The 26738-nt window shown below is 43.9% G+C and overlaps 1 protein-coding gene across 1 annotated transcript in view; it reads left to right on the top strand.

Moving 5' to 3' along the window:
• The window catches only part of UTP11 (UTP11 small subunit processome component), a 109868-nt gene that overhangs the window by 65627 nt on the left and 17503 nt on the right, over positions 1–26738 (top strand). The gene's annotated exons all lie outside the window — the stretch shown is intronic.

Genomic DNA, 26738 nt, shown 5'->3' with positions numbered 1-26738 from the left:
TACACAATCTGGCAGCAGTTCCCCAAAATATACGTAATCTGGCAGCAGCCGTTCCCCTAACATACACATAATTTGGTAGCTGTTCCCCAAAATACATAACAGCGGTTCCACAAAAATGCAGATAATCTGACAGCAGTTACCCCAAAATAGGTACCCCTAGGTAGCCAGGTCTATAGGTGTCCCCAGTATAAGTAGCCATGAGTATAGTAGTCCCCAGTATATGTAGCCAGAGGTATAGTTGCCTAGTATATGTAGCCAGGGGTATATGTGCCCAGTATATGTAGCCAGTGGGATATGTCCCCAGTATATGTAGTCAGGGGTATATGTGCCCAGTATATATAGCCAGGGGTATATGTGCCCAGTATATGTAGGCAGGGGTATATGTCCTCAGTATATGTAGGCAGGGGTATATGTGCCCAGTATATGTAGACAGGTGTATGTGTCCCCAGTATATGTAGGCAGGGGTATATGTGCCCAGGTAGCCAGGGGTATATGTCCCCAGTATATGTAGGCAGGGGTATATGTCCCCAGTATATGTAGGCAGGGGTATATGTGCCCAGGTTACCCAGGTGTGCCCCCACCCGGAGGGAGCAGAGCAGAGAAGGCGAGCTATGGGGACAGTGGGGATGGGCGGACATCTCCTCCCCCCCATCCCTCACCTTTGTGCTCCCCTTCCTGCCTCTCCCCTCCAGCGTTGTTAAGTGTTGGGCCCGGCGGCGAAAGTGGGCGGAGACTTACCTCGTTCCAGCCGCAAGGGACGCTCCGCTCTGTGTGCGGCTAGTCTGGTCTTCTAGCCGCACACAGAGCGGAACGTCCCTTGTGGCTGGAAGAAGGCGGAAAGTCTCCGCCCACTTTCGCCACCGGGCCCGACACTTAACAACGCAGGAAGGAGAGCACAAAGGTGAGGGATGGGGGGGGGGGAGATGTCCGCCCATCCCCACTGTCCCCATAGCTCGTCTTCTCTGCGCTGCTCCCCTCCACACAAGCCAGGGTGAACGGCGTTCACTCTGAAGAAAAAGTGGGTGGACGCTGTTCACCCGCGTCCACGCAGGACTCGACCCCTGCTCCAAACATTGTTGTATTGTGTCTAAAATGAGTCCAGTGAAGCTTTGGTGTACCAACAAAAAGGTAAAACAAAGATAGGTACAGTTTTGGGATATTTCCCTGAAAAAGGTTTAGACAGTGCTGTCCAACTTCTATGTTTTTGGCACAGCTCAAATTCATTGATTGGACAAGAAAGGTGTGCTTTATCAAGCAGAACACATTTCTCCGCCCCCTACACTACATCATTAGGGTCAACTTTGATCCTCTACATCACAGTCAGCAGACACAGGGTAGCCAATCAGGCTATACTCCCTCCTGGAGCCCCGCCCTTATAAAAGGCAGGCAGCATCAGCCTTTTCACTCACTCATGTGACTGCAGTAATTAGAGAAGGGAGAGAACCTGCTGTATAGATATAGGGAAAGCTTAGTTAAGCTCTTGTGTTAGGCTTGTTAGCTTGCTCCTTGCTGATACTTATTATTGCTAAAAAGCACTCCTCATCCTCAAATCCTCAACAGCTCTTTTGAGAGCTAATGTTGTTCTTGTGATCTATTTATGTGTGTGTGTGTGTGTGTGTGTGTGTGTGTGTGTGTGTGTGTGTGTGTGTGTGTGTGTGTGTGTGTGTGTGTGTGTGTGTGTGTGTGTGTGTGTGTGTGTCCGTCCCACAGACACTTGTGTTGCATATACAGCCCTGTCAGTCAGTTGCACCTGCTGGACCTTGACCCCTTGGTAATTCCTACTGTGCCACTGCCAGGCCCAGCACATTTAGTGACTACCTTTGTGTGCGACAGCTGCACATTTGTAATACCAATCCCTGCATATCTGTTCAGTAGTGCACCCAGGGCCGGGCCAAGGCATAGGCTGGAGAGGCTCCAGCCTCAGGGCGCAGTGTAGAAGGGGGCGCAGAATCCATTCAGCTGTCAATCCTAATTGTGTTTGAAGCAGAAATAAATAAGAAAAGGGGATACATGGCAGTGACTGCAAGCCAGATAACTAGATATTAAGGTGTTGGGGAGGTTGTGGGCCCTGTGGCGCCTCTTAGTCTAATAGCAATCAGTGTGTGATGGCTGGGGTGGCAGAGATGGAGGGGCGCACTTTGGTGTCTCAGCCTTGGGTGCTGGAGGACCTTGTCCCGGCTCTGAGTGCACCTACCTACGTGACCGCAAGCAGTGTTATATTATATACCAGTCAGTCACTGCACCTGTTCACGGTACCGCACCTACCTACGTGACCGCAAGCAGTGTTATATTATATACCAGTCAGTTGCTGCACCTGTTCATGGTAGCTGTGTGTGTGACAGCTGCACATTTGTATTACCAATCACTGTATATCTGCCTGTTCAGCACACCTACCTACGTGAGCGCACGCAGTGTTATATACCACCAGTAACTGCACCTGTTCACGGTACCTGTGTGTTTGTGACAGCTGCACATTGTATTGATACCAGTCACTGCATACCTGTTCACGGTACCTGTGTGTGTGACAGCTGCACATTTGTAATACTAGTCATTGCATAATTGTTCACAGTACCTGTGTGAACACACGCTGTTTAATATACCAGTCCATGCATACCTGTTAACTGCACCTGTGTGACAGCTGCACATTGTATTGTAATACCAGTCACTGCATACCTTTCACTGCACCTGTGTGACTGCACATTGTATTAGTCAAATCAGTGCATACCTTTTACTTCATCCGCCCCCCCCCCCCCCCCCCCCTCCCCCTGATATGGACAAAATAGGCAGAGGCAGGCCACCCGGCAGGTCTGTTCGAGGTCATGCTAGACCAAAGTACAGTGCTCAGAAGAAGGCACATCCCATCCCAACACAGAACACCTCATCTTCCGCAGCCACCAGCGCTACTACAAGAACCACATCTGCTGCATTTGACACTTCGCAGGAGTTATTTGATGGGGAATTAACTGATTCACAGCCATTATTGTTAAAACAAGATGAAGGCGCTAAGCAAGTTACACCACCTCATATGTCTGAGTTAGGCGTCACTATGGACGTAAGGTGTGAGGAGGAGGATGATGCTGTTGGTGCAGTTTTGGAGGTGTCTGATGCAAGCGAAGCTGGGGAGGATGATTATGATGATGATACTGCCATGGATGCCATGTGGGATCCTAATAGACAAGATGAACAAGGGGACAGTTCAGAGGGGGAGTCAGAGAGGAGTAGGAGGAGATGAGTTGCTGAAAGAAGCAGGGGGAGCTCGTCGTCAGAAACAGCTGGTGGCAGTTTCCGGCGCCATGTATCACCACCTATGGACAGCCAGCCAACATGCCCTTCAACGTCAGCTGCTGACGCCACCATAGTGCCATCACCGCAGGGGGCTCAGTGGTGTGGAATTTTTTTGTGACTGCCTCCGATATGAGCAATGCCATCTGTACTCTCTGCCACCAAAAAATGAGCCGTGGAAAGGTCAACACCCACGTAGGGACAACTGCCTTACGAAGGCACATGGAGAAAAGGTACAAACTGAAATGGCAAGACCACCTGAAGAAAAGCAGCACACAAAAGCAAAGCCACCATCCTGTTCCTCTTCCTCCTTCAGGTGCATCATCTTCAGCAGCTTTCTCACTTGCACCTTCACAATCACAGCCACCCTCCTCCACTCCGCCTCTCACCTTGAGCGGTTCCTGCTCCTCTGCCCACAGCAGCAGCCAGGTGTCCGTGAGGGAAATCTTTGAGTGGAAGAAGACAATGTCTGCCACTCACCCCCTTGCCCGGCGTCTGACAGCTAGTGGGGTGGAACCGTTAGCTCGCCAACTGTTACCATACCAGCTGGTGGACTCTGAGGACTTCCGAAAATTTGTGGCCATTGGAACACCGCAGTGGAAGATACCAGGCCGCAATTATTTCTCAAAAAAGGCGATACCTAAACTGTACCATGAAGTTGAAAGGCAAGTGGTGTCATCTCTGGCACACAGCGTTGGGTCAAGGATCCATCTGACCATGGATGCCTGGTCTGCCAAGCACGGTCAGGGCAGGTACATTACTTACACAGCCCATTGGGTCAACCTGGTGACCGATGGCAAGGAGGGAGTACGCGACTGTGCAGTGGACCTAGTTGTGACACCTTCACGGCTTGCAGGCAGACCTGCTGCCACCTCCTCTCCTCCTGCTACATCCTCTTCGCTGTCGTCGTCCTCCTCCTTGGCTGAGTGGCAGTTCAATTCTACTGGTGTTGCGATCTCCTCTCCAGCTACACAGCCCCAGCTCCCCAGGGCCTATGCTGCATGCCAGGTACGACGGTGTCACGCCATCTTAGACATGTCTTGCCTCAAAGCGGAGAGTCACACTGGAGCAGCTCTCCTGGCTGCTCTGAACAAACAGGTTGATCAGTGGCTGACCCCGCACCAACTGGAGATCGGCAACGTGGTGTGTGACAACGGCAGCATTTTGGCTTTGAATTTGGGAAAGTTGACACATGGTACCCTGCATGGCACATGTTCTGAATCTAATAATTCAGAGATTTGTGTCTAAGTACCCAGGCTTACAAGATGTCCTGAAGCAGTCCAGGAAGGTGTGTGGGCATTTTAGGCGGTCTTACACGGCCATGGCAGACTTTGCCGATATTCAGCAGAGAAACAAATTGCCGGTGAGACGCTTGATTTGCGACAGCTTGACTCGGTGGAATTCAACGCTCCTGATGTTCAACCGCCTGCTACAACAGGAGAAAGCTGTCAAACATTGGCCTCAATTCACTAAGATCATGCTGGAGATAATAAGGCAAGAGAAAACATACCACCACACAGTAAGAGAGTTATCTTATCTCTTCATTCCTTAAGTTACCTCCTCTGTAGTTAATTTACCTCCTCTGTAGTTATTTTCACATGCAGTTAATAAACAGCCTGTCTTTAACTCTGGAGTCATTTTAAGGATTGAAGAGTTAACTTAAAGGCAGAAGAGTTAACTTTGGGTTTGCCTGAGGTAAAATGTTTCCTGAATGCTACGTGCCTCATCACCATGGTGATAACTATAGAAACGTTATTAAAGACAGGAGATAAGCTTAGTGAATTGAGGCCATTATCTCTACAACTAAAGTCAAAGGACATGCTCTGGGGAGATGGGGATGTTCTGGCCAAAGTACTGGACACTCATGTGAAATGCCTGCAGGCTCATGCCGCCGTTTGAGGAGGTGACAAAGCTCTTGAGTCGCAGTGAAGGCGCCATCAGCGACTTGATCCCATATGCTTTCTTCCTGGAGCGTGCCGTGCGTAGAGTGGTGGATCAAGCTGTGGAGGAGCATGAACAGGAACAGGAACAGGAACAGGAGGAAGAGTTGTAGGATCAATTCTCAGCAGAACCAGATGATTCCTCAACGCCTGCGGCAGCACAGAGGGTGGAGGAGGAGGAGGAAGAGTCGTGTGGGGAAGAGGAGTCAGATGATGAGGAAGGTGTTGTTTTTTTTTGGAGGAGGAGGCGGAAGAACAAAAGCAGCAGGCGTCGCAGGGGGCTTGTGCTACTCCACTTTCCTGTGGTATTGTTTGTGGCTGGGAGGAGGAGGAGAACTTACCTGACATCACTGAGGAAGAGCAAGAGGAGATGGATAGTACGTATGCATCCAAATTTGTGCAGATGGTGTCTTTCATGCTGTCCAGCCTGTTGAGGGACCCCCGTATAAAAAAAAACTCAAGGGGAATGAGCTGTACTGGGTGGCCATGCTACTAGACCCTCGGTATAAGCACAAAGTGGCAGAGATGTTTCCAAATCATAAGAAGGCAGAAAGGATGCAGAACTTGCCGAACAGGCTGGCAAGTACAGTGCTTTTAAGGGTGATGTCACAGCACAACAGAATATAGGTATCACTGCCAGTAATCCTTCTCCCATGTCCACGCAGGCAAGGACAGGACGCTCTAGCGATCTCATGGTGATGTCGGACATGCAGACATTCTTTAGTCCAACGTCTCGCCTTAGCCCTTCCGGATCCACACTCCACCAACGCCTCGACCGGCAGGTAGCCAACTACCTGGCCTTAAGTGTGGGTGTAGACACTGTGAGCAGCGATGAATTCCTGGACTACTGCGTGCGCAGGCTTGACCTGTGGCTAGAGCTGTCACAATTTGCCATCCAACTTCTGTCTTGCCCTGCCTCAAGCGTCCTGTCTGAAAGGACCTTGAGTGCAGCTGGAGGCATTGTCATTGAGAAGAGAAGTCGCCTAGGTCACAAAAGTGTTCAGTACTTTACCTTTATTAAAATGAATAAGGCATGGATCCCGGAGGGCTACTGCCCACTCGGAGACTAAGTCAGTCCACACAGCATCGCTGCCTGCCCCAAGACTAAGTTGCTCCCCACACAGCATCTCTGCCTGCAAGCCGCTTGACTGCCTTCTCCGCCACCACCAACAGGGTTCAGGACTCCAGGCGGATTCCTTAATTTTTAAGGCCGCTGCTAGCAGCGGCCGCTATAAGAATTTTTCTGGTGTGTGTACATGATTGCCTAATTTCTCTGGCTGACCTGTAGCTGCATGTACATGTGTCAATTCCTCTTCGTGATCGTTACCTTGCTGCAGTGAAGGGGCTTGCGTATCACAATGAAGCAATGACCGACAGCTATATGAGTGTTTAGGGGGAGGGCACACCCAAGATAAGGTCGTTGCTTCATTGTGGACAGACCAAATTCGATCAGTTGGACACTCAGCCACTGTCATTCAGCTACCTCAGCCCGACCATATGGGCTTGAAAACCGCCATGGCCTGCACTCTCGCCATGGTGCGCACCAGTCCAGTATGGCCGTCACTACACAAACAGCTGTTTGCGGTGCGTTACACAGTGAGTTTGGTCTGTCAGTGTGAAGCAGTACACTAATTACACTACCTGATTGATGTATACACATGCAAGATGTTTTAAAGCACTTTAGGCCTCCAATTTAGCATGCAATGTGATTTCTGCCCTTAAAACGCTGCTGTGCGTCAAATCCAGATTTTACCCAGGGACTTTTGGCGTGGATCCCACTCCGCTATGCAAAAACTCAGATGTTAGACCCCTTGAAACATCTTTTCAATCACTTTTGTGGCCAGCATAAATGTTTCTAGGTTTCAAAGTTCGCATCCCCATTAAAGTCTATTGCGGTTTGCGAAAGTTCGCGCGAACCGAACCTTTTGCGGAAGTTCGCGTTCGAGGTTTGCAAACCGAAAATTGGAGGTTCGAGCCATCTCTAGTTTCTAATTTATTTATAGCATATCTGAGCATAAAATGGTTCCAAAAATATTTTTTCTGTTGACAATTCTGTACATAAAGAGCTTTGTATATAATACATTTTTTTCTTGCATTTACTGATGGGTAACACAATATAATACTTTCCTGCTACTAGTTTGTATATAAGGTCATAGATTTATCCAACATATAATAATGGGTAATAGGAATCAAACACAACAAAAATTGTTGCTACTAAGGCCTATTTCAAAGACTTCATAGTCTTTAACAGATACAAAGTTGACCCTGAATTTAATTACTACCAACTTTTGTAGCTAAGCCCTTCTTCCCTGTCATGAACTCACCTGCTCTGCAAGTCTACGATGGTTCTAACAGTTCAGGAAGTCAATGTAAGAGTTTGATTTCAGTGGCGTAAATAGAAATCACTGGGCCCACCTGCGAAAATTTGGATGGAGCCCCCTCCCCATAGGTACCAAACAATCGTAATGGGGCAACGTTTCACTATAAAATAATTGTAATGGGGCAGCATTTCACCATAAAATAATCATAATGCGACAATGTTTCACCATAAAATAATCGTAATGGGGCAGCATTTCACCAGAAAATAATTGTAATGTGTGCAGCATTTCACCATAAAATAATTGTAATGCGCCAATCTTTCCGTAGCCCTGCTATTCCTCTCAGCGCGGGAGATTTTTTTAAAATCAATTTTCTCAAAAACGACAAGTCCCATTTGAAAAATTTCCATGCCGTTCATATTGGCGGGTCATTCGTAAGTTTGTAAATCGGGAACTACCTGTACATGACAAAGATTAATGGCAAACATTATTTCAGCATGCTCGCCATATTTTATGTGTATATAACACACAGTGGGGTTGCTTTGCTTATTTTTCATCTTAACTTTAAGGAGAGATGATTCTGTTCCAATACATTTTTATTGAATTAACAATTGACCACAGTCTACTGACATCTAAGTCACTACATAATCTGGGCCAGGAATACATGAAAGAAATGTTGCAGCTGTGTAGTAATCCCTGCAATCTCAGATCCACATGTTCTAATAATCTAGTCATACCCTGAGTCCACCTTAAAACTTTTGGTCCCAGAGCCTTCTGTCATGCCTCTCCTACATTATGGAACTCCTTAGCTCAGCAGATCAGGACAGCTCCATCTCTGGGATGTGTTTAAATCCAGTCTGAAAACCCACCTGTTCAGTTTGGCATTTGCAAAATGTTTATCGTGTAAATACCTCATCCTACTAACAATTACTGATTCTGAGAGAGCCTAAGCGCTTAGAGTCCTATGGGAGAAAAGCGCTATAGAAATGTTATTGTTGTTATTTGAAGACCAGTAAAAACAATACAAGTGGTCATAAAGCTGATCTCTCCAGGAAGTAGAGATAATTCATGAGATAAACAGGTAAGTAGAGATAACTCATGTATTAACTCATGATTTATCTCTCCTCATTTGACTTAAGTCAGTTAAGGAGAGATTAATCAGGAGTTAGGTTAGATAAGGCGAGAGAAATCGTGAGTTAAGTAATTGAAGGGAGATAAATTGTGAGTTAATAAGTAAGGTGAGATAATTCAACAGAAAAGCTTTGTGAATCAGCTCTAGTAATTTCACTGCATTTGTAAATTGCAGCAGAAACTAGCACATAGAATTGTCAGTTTTCTGCCAGTCAATGGATTAGTGCAGGTGTTGATGAAATGACTAGCAAACCCTTCTGCTCTGTGCAACTAATTACTCATGCAAGTAGGTAAGGTTTTCTGGACAGCCTTATGGCATCCATACTACTACAAATAGAGTACTGTTGCCAAAATGCAGAGGAGAGAAATTTTAGCTTACTGTCGGTTTTGGAAATCCTGGCTAAGCTGACAATTAAAACAAAAGGATTGTACTTGTGCAGCATTATTCTGTGTTTATGGCAATAACAAAAGTGGAATGTCCCTTTTAAGTTGGCCTGTGTATAGCCCATTGGAATCCTATGACAAAATAAAGCTATACACAGGGCTCTGAGTACAATACAACAGGGGTCACTATGGCACAAATCAGAACACCCATGTGAACAAACTCTCAGAATGGCGTTTGTTACTTTACACGTGGGCTGCAGAAGTGCACAATGGTTGGAGATGTTCCACAGCTGTGCAATACACAATACAGCATTCATCTGAGATAAACACTGAAAAGGCGCACACAAAACAAATCCCATGAAACTGAGCACTGGATATAACGCAGAAATCCATCAGGAGCGGTTTAGATTCACATCAAACGATCCTGCATCCAGCTGAGTGAGGAAAGTCTCTGCTTGTATCCCAAGTGGTAGACTCTTATTAATTACAGGCAGCAGTTCAGTGTGGTGCCATCTTACACAGCTACGCTAATCTCTCTCAAGCAAGAAGGGTCAAACACAGTTTACAGCAACTGCTGGAAGTGAAATATCCCTTTACTTATGTCAGGTGTACTGCTGAGCCTGTAATTTATCGGGCATAGCCTATAAACACCTGGGCTGTCATTCTGACTGTGTAAAACCAGTATACTGTCACACAGGTTTTTACACCCCCATGTATTATCCAGCAATAAGCACAGCGGTGCCCTCCTGTGTATAAAGTCTATAAATGTGGCTATCATCCACCTAACAGAATCTGTCAAACATCTGGGCAAAAGAAACAGTATATTATGAAATCATGCATAAAAGGTGGTGTCCTTCAAGAAGACTTAATATCAAAATGATAAGCAATGTCTAATCGGGCTAATGATTTAATAAGCAAGTTAAAATATTCCTGTAAAGGTTGAACTCATTTCTGTCCCTTCCATGTCTGCAGCTTCCGTATAGGGAATCTGAGGTGAGAGGGATATGGAGGCTGCCACATGTGCTTCCTCTTAAACAGTCCTGCTGATTTCTTGTGCTGCAGTAGTGTCTGAATAACACACTTGAAATAACCAATCCTGAAGAGCTTCAGTCGGAGCACCTGATCTGCATGCTTCTTCAGGGTATATGGCTAAAAGTATTAGGTGAACAGCCAGGCATTGGCAACTTGCATTGTTTAAAAGGAAATAAATATGTCAGCCTCATATCCCTCTCAACTCAAGTTCCATTTAAAGGCTCTTAATTTTCACTTAAAGGGATACTGTAGGGGGGGTCGGGGGAAAATGAGTAGAAGTTACCCGAGGCTTCTAATGGCCCCCCACAGACATCCTGTACCCACGGAGCCACTCACCGATGCTCCGGCCTTGCCTCCAGTTCACTTCTGGAATTTCTGACATTAAAGTCAGAAAACCACTGCGCCTGCATTGCCGTGTCCTCGCTCCCGCTGATGGCACCAGGAGCATACTGCGCAGACCAAAGACCATACTGGGTTTGTGCAATACTCTCCTGGTGACATCAGCGGGAGCGAGGATGCAGCTGCGCAGGCGCAGTGGTTTTCAGACTTTAAATTCTGAAATTCCATAAGTGAACCGGAGGCGGGGCCGGAGCATCGGTGAGTGGCTCTGTGGGTACAGGATGTCTGCGTGGGCCATTAGAAGCCCTGGGTAAGTTCAACTCATTTTCCCCCGACCCCCCTACAGTATCCCTTTAATTTACCAGTAGGGAAGCGGCATGCGTTCAGTTCACTTTCTGTGGATTGGAATACTTTAAGTAGATTGGAATACTGTTTATTTAAATACACAGTTGTTTAAATGAATGAAGGCAACTGTGTATTTGTTTATGGTACGCTTACACATGCATAGCTGTTGTTACCCGACGGACCTGTAATAAGAGCACCTTTCTTTTGGGCCTAACTTTGGGAATGTAGCCTTACCACCAATCCTAAGTGCCTGATAAATTGCGATAAGCCCACGAAACGCGTTGCACCCACCTGGAGTATGTAAATAAATTATTTATATGTTGAAATAATCAACAGCATTTTGTATTTACTTTGGGGAGGTAAGTCCACCACTAACCCCCCAGTGTTCTTTTAAAAAAAAAAAACATTTAACCATTAGCTGATTCTGCAAGCATTGTTTCTTGTGCCGTAAATTAACGATTATGTAAACAATCGTTTACACGATTGCGGCAAAACCTGTAAAATCATCCATGTTTTATTTGAACATGGCGGTCGTTCAAAAACGAACAATTGCTGCAGGTGATGTGCATCATGAAACATCTTTTAACAAGTTATGTTAAACGATGTTGCATGATATCACAAAAAAAAGTTATTCAGTGAGCAAAATCGTTTGGGAAAATCGCTTAGGTACGATATATGGATTTAGAGTAATGAGTTTGAGTGCAATGTCCTGCATGTTCCTGAGAATCAAGCACCCCTGGAAGTCTACCATTCTGGTCATATAAAGTGTGTTAGGTTTGGCAAGCAGTAGCTTCCATCCCAAGCCAGATCTGATAAACATTTAAGAGCCTTCAGGTGGGCTTTAAAGTGAATTTTGATTTTTTTTTTTCTTTTAACATAGCTATCACCTTTACTGTTTTTCCTGTGTTTGACGTTGGAACATAAACCTGATGTGGAAAATATATGCGAACTACAAAATAGGATTAGTCTATTACCTTACAGTAAAAGACATCAAAATAACAATACATTATCCTCTGGCTTTCAACAAAATATTGCCTCCTAACAGATGTTCCCAATGAGAAACTGTACTGCCTTTTATTTCTTTACCTCATGCTGGGGACTTGGTAGTGCTCCCCTGCTGGCTCATCTCTAGGACTATAAGGAGATTTCAATAGGAGCTGCATGGCCACAATGTCCTGTATACCCAGGGAGAACAGCTTCAGTGGGGGTCTGAAGCCCATGTGTTGAGGGATTGAGATGCTTGGTGACAGTAGCTGTGAAACGTCAAAACAAGGTTGCAGGTGACTGAAACTGTGCTAGGTGGACTTCAGAGTTCCTACAGTATACTTTGAAAGGATCAGTGCCCTAGATCTATTATGTCTAACTACTGCCAGAATAGCCTTGGGATCTGTATATAGATGTAAATATTGCAAGCTACACCTTTAAGATAGTAAAGTTTACTTATGTTAAATTGACATGGCTGACAATGTTCAGTGAAGAGTTTCGGTGATGACTGGTGCACAATAAAGGCTCGATTCTCATTTGCGATGGATCCATTTGGTGCAGAGCTCACAGTTCCGATTCATTTTACCCCCACATTTGCGTCTGGGAGCAGGTGCTTTGCACCACAGGTGGCTATGGGCAACATGTATGCTTGTCCGAAAAAAATTAGCAAGTTTGGACAGTGCATTACGTCTCCTGCTACGAGGCAAATTAATCCTTTATTTTTAAACAAGTGGAAGCGGATTCTATTTTTATAAATAGAATCTGGTTCCAGTGCTGAGTGGAGCTTGCGACGATGTATCCAATGGGTAAGTTTTTGCAACAAGTGGGAACCGAGCCCAAAGGCATTTCGGTTTTGTGCTGACCTCAAGCGCCTCCCACTAAGGCACCCGACATCAATTAAATGTACATTTTCCCCTTGCGGCTGCTGTTGTCAATGGCCAGTTTGCATCACATGATGTAAACAGCCATCACGTGATGCAGCATGACTGATGGCAGTACTGTATCCTTACATGCACTGGAAACGTTCAAAACCACTTTAAGTTTGAATATTTTTTTAATGGACTAGTTTCCTTTTGAAAATGCAGCTATAAGTAGTAAAGTAAAAGGTGACCCTCCTTTTTTTCCTTTTGTAAGATGCCTTGAATGTCCATATATGCACATATCATCTCTCTTATAGCATTTGTGGATCTAATGGATGCACTGAAATGAGAATAAGAGAAATAATAACATTTCCATTTTGCCTTCAAGCTGAGTTAATGGGACTGGTTCTTGAAAAGTCCTCTATCTGTCCTAGCACAATATTTATTATAGCGTCTGCTGCTTTAGCAGCTATAAATCCCTAGGTCAGACGGCCGAGGTGTGCATTCATTATTTAGCTCCCTCTCATTCCCAGGGTATGTCTACGCCAGGCAGGACCCTGAGCCAGAAATAGTATGAAGCCGGCTCATCATTTACTTAAGCGCTGGCCCCCGATGTACCTTCCTAGGGAATATCTCATTTATTATGCACTGTCATTAGCTAAAGCAGCGAGAGGGGCCTTCATTAGAAGCCAGAGTTAAGGTCTTGTTGTGGATGCCTCATCAGCATCAGTGTGCTGCGTCCCTGTGAGGTTTGATACAATTTAATTAACCTAATTAAAAGCTCTGATTGCAGAGATGATTGGGGTAGCGCCAGCAGCGGATGCATATTTATAACGAGCTGGAAGGCGTGGGATGATGGCCAAATGATATGCAGTGGAGAAAACAGCCTTGGAGTGTGATGTTCAAAGACTAACATTTATTTTGGGTTAACAAAGGAGTTTCGTCATTGGGGCAATTCAGAGTGCTAAATGTGATTGAAACTTTGATTCGCAAGAATGGATTTAGTGCAGAGGAAATGCATATTTCACAGGATAAATACCACAAGAACAGGCACCCTGGTTTTATACTGGATGTGACAAATTGAATTAGATTGATGTATTAGCACTGTGTTCTATACATAAAAAGGCTTCCAGTCTGAGGTGGTAAGTGTGTAAATTGGTAGGGAAATAAACAGATTATATTCTATCTATCGATCGATCGATCGATCTATCTATCTATCTATCTATCTACCTATCTAGATCTGGCTGTCATATGGCATATTTAGACTGGATGTTGGATAGGCCATATTGGGGGTTAATACCTATTTAGTTCCCTACTTAAGCTACATACACTCTTTTGGCCACAAATGAGCATTTTGGTCAAAAGTCTAAAGCGTGCACAGGTGTCCCCCGACGTTGCCGGCCTCCCTCGTAGTGATCTGTCAGGTTGGATTAATGTTCCCCGATGTCTATTGTTCCCTGAGGGAACTTCAAAGGATGCTCCCACAGCTTGGAGCTGCTTGCACATCTCCCCTTTCCCTCCTCATAGAACAGCATACATTTATGCACAACGATTGCTTCAAAAGGGCTGCCCAAAATTATCTCTATAGATCATTTTGGAGGACACAGAATTTGAATGTATCTATATTTCAAAAGCGGAACAAAAGTTTTCCTGGAGCACTATTACAAGACATGTCTCAATTCAGTGTGAAATGTATTTATTTTTACTTGTACTATAAAGCTTTCAATGGTAGTTTCAAATGACAAATTTGGAACTTGGACTGTATACCTCCCAACCAAGTTCTAAGATGTCTCTATATTCTCTGAATCTTTTAGTGATGCTGTGGATGATTAAATTATTCACAGTTTTATCTAGGGGGACATTATTCTTGAAGGTTTTCACCCCAGTGCAATGTTTCACATAGTGGTGTATCTCTACCTACCTTTACTTCAGATAGATTGATAGATAGAGAGAGACACATGGGGCAGAGAGTATTTAATTAGCTTTTCAGTCAGATTCAGATAAGGATAGGTTTTGTCATAGAATTCTTATGCTGGGAATACACGGTTCGTTTTTTAGGTGATTAGATGGTTCGATAGATAATTTCCGACATGTCCGATCTCCCTTTCCATTCTTTCGCCGCTCGATTTCTGATAGAAGTGAATGGAAAAAGATAAGAAAAAGGAGTGGAAGATAACCTCCACCTCCACAGATGAGGTACTTGTAAAACAAAAGAAAAAACAGGGCACCGAGAGCCCAATAGTGCAATATAGTTTTAACAGAGAAAATCTGTCTAGATAGTTCGTGCAGAATTATACTCACAAAAAAGGGTCACCAGCAGGCAACCACTTGAAAGGCAGGTGGGGAGAATTGGTACCCGACCCCACTCGGGTATAAAAGTCGCTCTCTGTAGACAGGAGAAAAAAGGGGGCGTACCCCTCCACCAAGGGCGGATAAGTAATATGTATCAAACGCAGATAGAACAGAGGCGCCAAAAAGAGTAAAAACACTATTATTTAAAAACAGTAAAAAGAGGGAAGGTAAGGTGGACTTACCTCCCTCTAGCAGTGGACAACAAAACTCTGAGGTAGAGTAGAATGTATTTATTAAACAGTGTAACTCCTAAAGATGCAACGCGTTTCGCGGGCCACAGCACCGCTTCCTCAGGCTATACAGGAGTTCAAAAAATCTGTATCCAATCCAACTATTGAATGAGCGCCTCTGTCGCGCTCATTCAATACTTGGATTGGATACAGCTTTTTTGAACTCCTGTATAGCCTGAGGAAGCGGTGCTGTGGCCCGCGAAACGCGTTGCATCTTTAGGAGTTACACTGTTTAATAAATGCATTCTACTCTACCTCAGAGTTTTGTTGTCCACTGCTAGAGGGAGGTAAGTCCACCTTACCTTCCCTCTTTTTACTGTTTTTAAATAATAGTGTTTTTACTCTTTTTGGCGCCTCTGTTCTATCTGCGTTTGATACCTCCACAGATGAGGAGAGGAAACTCTATATCCTACTGGGGGAAGAGGAAAAAAACTGTGCAAATAGCAGCCCGATATATCACTGCCTGCCACCAACTGAGAGGAACATGATACCACATGGACTGTATAACCCCATACTCCCCTCCCCTATGGACTGTATGCCTATACCCCCCTCCCCTATGGACTATATATCCCATCCCCCCATACCATCCATTACATCCTCCACCCTCCTATGGACTGTATACCTATATCCTTACCTTATTCCCACAATCCCCCCTCCCCCCCACGTTAATGTTTTGTTTTGCTTTGGCAATGCTAAATGTATTTGGTCCTGCCAATAAAGCTTTTTGGATTTGGATAAGAGAATCAACTGCAGAATCGAGCGGCAAAAACAATCGAGAGGAGAACCGCACGGCACATACGAACCGTGTATTCCCAGCATTAGTTTCTGCCAAAAACGACTTGTAGCTGAAACTATGATGTGGTGAAAAATTTAATTTGAGGACTCACCTACAATGGATTCTGTCATTGCCAAGGTCAAGTCAGGTGTGATCCCACAAGACAGAAAGTTTGGTCAAGGGCACTTCTCCAACCCTATAAAGATGGCAAAACCAGAAGCCAAAATGTGTCCATCTGACAACTCTCCAAATACTTCAAGGTGTTTAGGAGTAAGGATACATAAGACAGGTACTGCAAACATTATCAAAAAGTCACTCATGGACTATCAAAAAACAAAACAAAACTAGAAACCAAAACTCCTTGCTAAAAAAAAACAGGCACCAGACCAGTACATATAGAATTTGCTTTGACAGAAGGAACTGATCAAACTGCCTCAAACACTGATTGCATGCTGTTATTTTACATTTTGAAATAAAAGAGCTTTTTATTACATTTGTGGTGCTAACTGCCTTAATAGATAAGATAAAAGTATACAAAAGAAGATGTGATTATTTTGAATAAAGCAGATATTAGTGTTTTTATTCTGAAAAAAAAAAACAAAACAAAAAAAACAAAGCGGTTTGCCATTAACCCTTTTTTTTTTTATAAATAGGTAGGGGATTTTTTTTATATGACACTTTTTACCTACTTACCTGGGAGAGGGGAGGCAGAGGGGCTCCCAGATTACACCATTGGGGCTACCACCACATGCAGGAATTTATTTATGTCCAACTCCCATAACATTGGGTAAGTGCCCTCTGCAAATATAGGAAGGCCTTATTTTCCCCTTTCAGCCTACAATACTTTAGAGACTCTGTACAAAAAAAAAAAAAAAACGCCCCTGGGGGGGTACTTACCTCGGGAGGGGGAAGCCTCTGGATCCTATCGAGGCTTCCCCTGTCCTCCTATGTCCGATGGTCTCGCTCTGGCCCACGGAATGCACAGCTGACCATTTGTCAGGCTGTGCAATATTTACCTTTCCCTGTTCCAGCGGGGGCGCTGTTGCAGCTTTTCAGACTTGCGCCTGCGCAGTAGAGCGGACCCGACTGGGATAGGCTATTTCTGCATATTTCTGAGCTGAGAGCCACTACTGCATCTGCGCTGGAGCCAGGAACGTAAATATTTAGATGGCCGCCATTCCTAGACCTGCAGCGAGACCACCATGGGACGGAGGAGGACGGAGGAAGTCTCGATAGGATCCAGAGGCTTGCCCCTACCGAGGTGACTATACAGATTCTCTTTAACCTACCAGTCTTGTGCTATGTTGTATAACCGTTTGCTACCTCTCTGTCTGTCACCTCTTGTTTACATTGTATGTATCCCTATTTATTGTCCAGCGCTGTGTAATATGTTGGCGCTTTATAAATACAATAAATAATTAAAAAAAAGGAAACAAATATGTCAGCCTCTACATCCCTTTCTCTACAGGGTCACTGTAAAATAAATGCCGGCACACTGTGAATGTATCAGCACAGCAGCCTTACCTGCTATTCAAAATGTGAGCACTACACCATTGTCAATGAAGACTACCGCATCTTGCTATTCTGTAATGCTTACCAGGGCAGTGTACCTGATATTAATCTCTCAGTACTCAATCAGCATTGTTAGAAAATGAGCAATCCCTGGTGGTTTGCGTTGAACGAATAATGTTGGAGCATGTTTGAATTCAGTGATAGCACAACACCAGTTATTGTCCGAGCAATATGCCAGTGACACTTTTTTTTAACGATTTCCATCATCCCATTGTCCCTTGTTCATTTTGAACTATGATGTATGATGGTCGAGTGTGTGTATGGAACTCTAAACCTGTGGCCAGGTCTTAGTTAATTAATGCCTGTAGATCATGCTGTGCATGCATGTATCCGTTTTTGCTTTTTGATGTTCACACCTATACCATACCTTTCCAACTTTTTGAAATAAGAAGGAGGGACACTTAAAGAGACTCCGTAACAAAAATTGCATCCTGTTTTTTATCATCCTACAAGTTCCAAAAGCTATTCTAATGTGTTCTGACTTACTGCAGCACTTTGTACTATCACTGTCTCTGTAATAAATCAATGCATCTTTCCCTTGTCAGACTTGTCAGCCTGTGTCTGGAAGGCTGCCAAGTTCTTCAGTGTTGTGGTTCTGCTATGCACTCCCCCCTCAGGGGGGGAAGAAACACACAAATGATCTCTTGAGATTCAAAAGGAAGTCTGTATACAGCCTGCTTGTGTATGGATGTATTTTCTATGTGTGGACATATTGTACATCAACCTACTTCCTGTTTTGGTGGCCATTTTGTTTGTTTACAAACAAACTTTTTAAAACTGTTTTTAACCACTTTTAATGCGGCGGGGAGCGGCGAAATTGTGACAGAGGGTAATAGGAGATGTCCCCTAATGCACTGGTATGTTTACTTTTGTGCGATTTTAACAATACAGATTCTCTTTAAGCCACACCCCTGCGACACCCCTAATCATGCTACTACCACACTTCTAATAATGCCCCCAGCACACCCTTAGTCATGCTTACCATAAAGTTTTCATAAGAAGAATATGTAGTTTTATAATTCAAATCACACTGGTCCATTCTATTGTGGTTCATTTCCTTCATCATAATATTTGAGAATAAGAAATATATCAATTTAAAGCACTGGAGTAAAGTGTAGAGTCAACAAAACACATTTTTTCAGTAGAAAAATACATATATTTGCATAGATCTGTTCATCTTTCCTTTTCCTGAAAGAGGGACAAATGATGTAGAAAGAGGGACAGAGGGACTGGGTTCCCTCCAAAATGGATCAGTTGGAAGCTATGCCTTTTACTAAAGTTTGGTCAATCAAGTGTGTAAGTTTCTTTACTTACAAACTTATCATAGTGTGAGAATTTATTTAAAGAGTATAATTATTGATAAACTAGTGAATGTGAAGAATATAATTAGTGAAAAACGTCGATAACTTTGAAAGCTATGTGACAACGGTTTTTACTGGGCAATTTTGCTGATCAAATGTGCTTGTGTTCCTTTATATACAAAGCTGAGACTACACTGACTTTGGTGTGGGCAACATCTTTGTATAAGAGGATTCCAAGTGCCAGGAGTAATGAGTCAAGTCCTGTGGGCTGCAGCGGAAGCTGGAGAAACAATAGAAACAATGAACTGTTTAGAAAGTAAAAAGAAAATGTAAATTGCTAAAAGGCACAGAACAATACAACAGACTGGGGACTTGAAAACACACCAGTTCACAAATCCAATATCAAACTCTAGCAGCACATATTGGCGCAGATTCACTAACTGCCCATTAAATTTACCAGAATTTAGTACAGGTGAGTATTACTGGCTTTTACACAAAGAACATAACGGGTTATTTGCGAAACGGGAGTAAGGCAAACAACCTACGTGTTACAAACATAACGCAAGTTGCGCTTCTTGCGCCACACTAGTTACGTAGTTTGCATAAATGTCCATAAGATAAAACTTACATGCAATCTGTGCATGTTAATTGTATTGGCAATTAGTGTATCTGCATCTTAATCACTTGAGGACAGCAGTGTTAACACCCCCCCCCCCCCTAAAGACCAAGCCATTTTTCCATAAATAGGCCACTGAAGCTTTAAAGAGACACTGAAGCGGAAAAAAATATATGATATAATGAATTGGTTGTGTACTATGAATAATTACTAGAAGATTAGCAGCAAAGAAAATATTCTCATACTTTTATTTTCAGGTATATAGTGTTTTTTCTAACATTGCATCATTTTATAATATGTGCAGATTACACAACACTCAGCATTCAAAATGAGTCTTTCAGAGCAGTCTGTGAAGTAATGACCTCTCCTCTAGCAGAGGAAAAGTAAATAGTTAACGAACAGCTGAGATAATAAAAGTCAGATAACAGCCCTCTCCACGACTAACTTAGTCGGAGAGCTTAATGGCTTGTTTGCATAGAGATAACAACTGGAGTTTCTCAACTCTTCCTGTACTGGAAACAATTAGACTGATGTATCTGATCTTAATGTTTTATTTCTTAGCTGTACTACACATACAAATCATAATATCGTAATTTTTTTTCCGCATCAGTGTCTCTTTAAGGCCTCGCTGCAGGGCTGCACATGTCAGCACACAGTGATTCCCCCCCCCCTTTTCTCCCCACCAACAGAGCTTTCTGTCGGTGGGGTCTGATCGCTCCACCAGTGTTTTTTTTCCATCAGTATTTATGTTATTTTTTACATACAATTGACTATTTTTTATATAATTTACATTCCCCCTCCCTCCCTCCCCCCGTCAGCCAATCACTGTGATCGGCTGTCATAGGCTTCAGCCTATGACAGCGGATCACCCCTGAGCCTACCAGGGGGACAGCCATGTCACACGACTGACCCCAGTACAGCGCTGCCTTAGATCGCAGCACTATACTAAGTAAAAAGAGGGCGGCATCAACCCGGGAGACTGAAGGCGGAGTGGAGTTCCGCCATCCAACCTGAGATTCACGCGCGATCTCCTGCAATCCCCACCCCCAGGACCTTACGACAATGGGCATTAGGCGGTCCTGGGGCCACACCGTCCACGCCAATTGGCTTGGAGCGGTTTTTAAGGGGTTTTAAAGGACAACCGAGGTGACGTGATGAGATAGCCATGTGTATGTACAGTGTCAAGCACACAAATTACTATGCTGTGTTCCTTTTTTTTCTTTCTCTGCCTGAAAAAGGTAAACTTCAGGTATGCAAGTGACAGTTTATGCCTGGGTCAGCACCGGGCCGGACTTACTCTGATAAGTAATTACAGCCATAAAACACTTTCCTATCAGTAAATGGCTTCTGAGGGCAGGAAAGAGATAAAGAGTCAATAATTTGCATACTTTTTAGCAACCCTGTCTGTGGTCTGTTCCAGGTGAACATTGCAGACTGACCATAACCTAAGTGCAGAGTATCCATTTCTACAGACCCCTTATAGTCTCTAGTCCACAACTTCCTAATTATATCATGCCCAAAGTAAAAAAAAAAAAAAAGAAAACTGAAGTTCTTGAATGAACGTAAAAATATAAATCATATCACAAAAATAAATAACATTTTTGGAAAAAAGAAACATCCATTGTGAAAGAAACACCTATGGTCATGGCAGAGTTGATATGGTAAAAGTAGTGGTGCACCCCATGAAAATTCAGTTGATCTTGAGATTGTTTGAGATAAAAGTGCACACCCATAGCCACGGAAATTTAGCATCTTGTGAGTATACAAAAAAAGTGATTATTAGGCTGCATTATTCCATGAATAGAATTATACTCAATGCAGTGGAGTTGTTGGTTTTAACCTTTTTGCAGACAGTGCTGATTTGGCCCCTTAAGAACAAGAGTCTTTAGTTTTTTTCTATTTTTACTCTGTGATCACTGTGATTGGTTCATGAAATTAAATTATATTGGCTCCTGACCAGCACACAGAACTCAGTTGCAACAGGTTAAAATGGATGCCTGGTGAGCTATGCTAATTTTCATGCAGAGCATCACCACATATCCAAATACTGATTCTCCTTCAACTGTTTTAGCTTGTCTTTCTTAGGTCGATATGGGGCAGATTCACTACCTGCTTATAAATTGTGCATATGCAGACAGTGCAACTTGGGTTGCATAAATATTGAGCACGTTTTTTGTATAACACGTGTGTCTGTGTGCCCCAATGTTTGTCGTTCCCATTCGAGTATTGTTATGTTGTGGGCCCCATGGTGGATGGGTGGTTAACTTTCCATCTTGCATTGCTTGAATCCAAAGCGCACATCTGATCCAAGAGACTGTCTACATGGAGAGTTCATGCTCTATTTCTATGTGTGTTTGTATGGGTTTCCTGTGGATACTGCAAGTTCCCCCCCATGAACCAAAAATATACTGGTAAAAGAATAGGATTCCCTCAATTTACAGGATCCTGCTGTAAAATGTCACTATCCTGCTTGGTGATGATAATTTTGGATCATCTGTAAAGATAGCAATATTACTTTGTATTCCTTCCACTAGGTCATTAACAAATACAGTACATTAAAAAGAATTGGTCCTAGTACTGAGCCTTGTGGGACTCCACTGCTAAGGCCTTGTTCACATCATGACATCACATCATCTGCGTCTCCATGCATAGCGTAGTGAATGGGTCATCCGCGCGTTTTGCCATAAAATGCATGCAGCATGCATTCGCGCACCGCACTGGTATGCAACGCATGCAATATGAACATCAGACAGTGCAGTCTATGCACTTCTGATGTTCGTGCGTGTCTGCCGCCTACATGCGTTGCCAAAATACGGACGATAACATGTGTAATGTGAATGAGGCCTAACAGTTTCCCATTTTGAGTATGATCTGTTTACCTCCTGTCCTATAGCTTATTATCTATCCATTTACACACATTCCCCCCTACTCCCTATAGCCTCGGCTTCTACCCCAGACTATTCTTGCAGTATTTGCTGCTGTTTGTTTCTTAATTTACTGCAAATTACCTTTCAGTTTCATCCTCTTTCCAGCTTTCATTTTTCAACCCTGTAAATAGTATTCAGTTTATGAATAATTTTTCTCTTTATTTTCCTTCCTTTGCTCACCTAAATTGATCACTATAAATATAAATAAGTGAGACCATCATATAACCTTTTCAATAAAAAAATAAAAAAACAAAACAAAACAAAAAAAAACACAAGAATAAATCCCTCCAAAATGTACCCAGATGCCACTATTGTTTTGGTGATCAGTGGGCAGTTTTCACCCAATTTTACCAAGCCAAATTGTTTTACAGGCTGAAAAATGACTGAAATAGTCCCCTACAGTGAGGAAACACCACAACGCATATTAAAGTAAATATTCTAGATGCAGTGGAGTAGATGGTTTCTGAGCTTTATTGAAGATGTTACATAAAGCTAGCAGAGCTGGTGGTGGTCCTGTGTTGGAGAAGAGCCACCAATGTGACACTTAGCACGCAGGAGAGGAAAACCCCCCTGTGGAGGAAACCTCTGGAGGGCCCATGGCTAGTGCACTGCCCCACCTCTCCGGGCATAAAGGCTGATACACACAATTCAATTTTCCCGTCAGATCAATGGGTCTATCGATAATGTTTGGCATGTCCAATCTGCTTCCGATTGAGAAACCGATCGATTTTCCAATCAGTACTGCACAAAATCAATCAGTTTCTTGATTGAGAGTATGTCCGACATGCTCATTTATTTGATGGGAAAATTGCATTGTGTGTATCAGGCATAAAGGCGGTCTTGTAGCCTTGTAGATGTTCCTCTTTCTGGCGGTGGAAGATGATCTGCTGGTGTTGCTCTGCTGTTATTCTTCTTTCATCTCTTCAGTCTTCCACGGTGATCGGATGTTGTAGTGAAGATATGTGCAGCCGCACTTCAGGGGTACAAGCTGCACAAGGTGTCTGCCACGGGGCCGGATGGCCAGCTGTGACTATGCGGGAAAAATGCCAAGTCCGGTGATTAAGTCATTGTGTGGACTGTGTATGAGTGGCTGGAGCACCATCTTCATTGGAGGAAGCACTCATACCGTCACTCGGGGCGTTGCTCCTTGAGGTGAAGGAAACAACGTTTGCAGCTGCAGCCGCAGCTACAACATACCCCAATGACTTCATGAAGTCTGATCAGAACATTCTGGTCTGATCTATGCAAGGGGGGTCTGAGCCCCACAATATGTCTGCCACAGGGCAAGAAAGCCACTCGTGACCATTCGGGAAAAAATTGTCATGTCCGGTTCTGAATGGCAAATCCAAGGAGGGAAATCCAGATGCACTCAGTATGGGTGGATGTTCCGCCATCTGCCCTAATCCAGGAAGCGCCCCTACGTCTTTGTGCATTGGACACATCACCTCCATCGGAAGATCCATTCAGTGTCATAATTGGTGGATAAGTCCGTAGCCGGTGGTTTTTGTGGACCTGTTGGAATTAAAGCTGCGAGAGCACTAACCGGAGCATACATGCAAAAAGGTGCCTGGCAATTTGGGATGAAGCCTCTAGTAGAATATTGGTACTGTTACTTTAATTCTACTATTGTGGCACTGGATAATGCAGATAGAAGAATATCAGTAATGTTACTGATATTCTACTATCGCTTTACCTAACCTAACTCTCCCGCAAATCCTCCCCCCTACCTACCCCTAATACTAACCCTCCACCTACCTAGGCCTAACACTAACCCCCCACCTACACCCAACACTAACCCCCCACCCCGTACCTATACCTAACACTAACCCTACCACCATACCTACACCTAACACTAGCCCCCTATCCTCTGCCTACGCCTAACACTAACCCCCCACCCTACCTACACCTAACACTAGCCCCCCACCCTCTGCCTACGCTTAACACTAACCCCCCACCCTACCTACACCTAACATTAACCCTCCACCTCCTACCTACACCTAACACTAACCCCCCACCCTCTACCTACACTAATTCCATCATGCCACCTACCTGGGCCTAGCACTAACTGCCCCACCCTACCAAGTGCCTTTAGAGCCCAAATTGCTGGAAAGTTGCTGTACCTGCAATTGACAATGAAGCCTATGCAGCAAAATGCCTGCTTCACTCCAAGGATGTCTTTGGCCCTCGCAGTGGCCACACAGCTCTCCGTTTATTCCATACTCACCCTGCTGCAGCCGTAGCGGCTGAAGAGGCTCCAGATGCGGGAGGCCCAAGATCGGCGGCGGCGGTTGCTGTCATCAGAGTCTGTTAACAGAACAACAGACAAGAAACACTCCGTTAGACAAAGGCCTATATTGCTGAGAACACATCAGCTGTTAAAGTAAGTCCAGCAAAATATTTATTTGTATATAAAAAGTAACAGGGAAGGGTTAAAACATATGTCAGGTTCTAATTGTTGTCTGTGCACCCAACAGGGAAGATTTCTGTGAGCGGGACTCTTACCTTGGCACTGCTGCTCCGTTGGGTGGGATGGAAGCCACGCACTCTGCAGGTCCAGAAAGTCCTGGAGGGAAATGTCCGGCGGAATCCCCACTCATCCAGAAGGTCCTGGATGCACGTCTCACGCATCCTAAAACAGAAAATAACACAAACAGGTCTTTTTTTAACATGCTTAAATTTGCATTACAAATGTGCAGATTACATGCTCAGGTACTGAGATCACATGAAGCCCTTGAGGATAGAAGGGGTTCTGTGATGTATTTTCCCTTAATGACTACATATCTCTCCAGCTTTGTTGGGGCAGTGACTCTTAAGGTGGCCATACATCAGACGACTTGGTGGCCGATCGACCATCCAATTAAATTTTTATAATCTGAATTGGATGAAAATCAGTGCTGCCAAGTGCATGCCTGACCGACAATGTGACCAATCTCTGGCCGACATTGGTCGCATTCATGGGTTGGATGTAGGACCGACTTGCTCGGGTGCGTGACGGTAACAGCGATCGATATCTGGATGAGCGGCGAACGCAATGAAAGCCCCGACGCTGTCCCCCTTAATGTGCCCCCGGTGCCCAATGTACTCTATACATGACCTGTCCGCGGCTTCTATAAACAAAAGACACATCATGTTCTTATGCATTCCAAATATTTTAACATAAATAGTACACTTCAGCGCGAATTCACTTGTGTCCACCACCGAAAACACCATAAAAATAATACGCTTACCAGATTATCACAGACCTTAACTACAGGGTCTGCAATATGGCTTAATGAGGTCAGCAGCAGGTATCTTTGCAGCCGGCCTCCTCTCCAGACAAGCCGAGCAATCTAATCCTCAATTGCAGTATTTCACCAAAAATGAGGCATGCAAAGAGACAAACGCACATCTAAGCGTATCTACAGCGATTTTAATATCTCATTTAAAAAAACATAAAAGTTTTTTAAAAGTCACTCACATCTGGGCCCTTATGACAGGGACCCACAAGGAAAAACAGCACTTAACCACTTGAGGACCTAGGGCTTTCTACCCCTTAAGGACCGGCCACTTTTTTTCCATTCAGACCACTGCAGCTTTCACGGTTTATTGCTCGCTCATACAACCTACCACCTAAATGAATTTTGGCTCCTTTTCTTGTCACTAATAAAGCTTTCTTTTAGTGCTATTTGATTGCTCCTGCGATTTTTACTTTTTATTATATTCAGCAAAAAAGACATGAATTTTGGCAAAAAAATGATTTTTTTAACTTTCTGTGCTGACAGTTTTCAAATAAAGTAAAATTTCTGTATACATGCAGCGCGAAAAATGTGGACAAACATGTTTTTGATAAAAAAAACCCATTCAGTGTATATTTATTGGTTTGGGTAAAAGTTATAGCGTTTACAAACTATGGTGCAAAAAGTGAATTTTCCCATTTTCAAGCATCTCTGACTTTTCTGACCCTCTGTCATGTTTCATGAGGGGCTAGAATTCCAGGATAGTATAAATACCCCCCAAATGACCCCATTTTGGAAAGAAGACATCCCAAAGTATTCACTGAGAGGCATAGTGAGTTCATAGAAGATATTATTTTTTGTCACAAGTAAGCGGAAAATGACACTTTGTGAAAAAAAAAAAAAAAAAAAAAGTTTCCATTTCTTCTAACTTGCGACAAAAAAAAATGAAATCTGCCACGGACTCACCATGCTCCTCTCTGAATACCTTGAAGTGTCTACTTTCCAAAATGGGGTCATTTGTGGGGTGTGTTTACTGTCCTGACATTTTGGGGGGTGCTAAATTGTAAGCACCCCTGTAAAGCCTGAAGGTGCTCATTGGACTTTGGACCCCTTAGCGCAGTTAGGGTGCAAAAAA

The sequence above is a fragment of the Hyperolius riggenbachi genome, chromosome 2 (genome assembly GCF_040937935.1).
Source record: "Hyperolius riggenbachi isolate aHypRig1 chromosome 2, aHypRig1.pri, whole genome shotgun sequence".
NCBI classification, from domain to species: domain Eukaryota; kingdom Metazoa; phylum Chordata; class Amphibia; order Anura; family Hyperoliidae; genus Hyperolius; species Hyperolius riggenbachi.
This window is presented reverse-complemented; position numbering and strand designations above follow the sequence as displayed.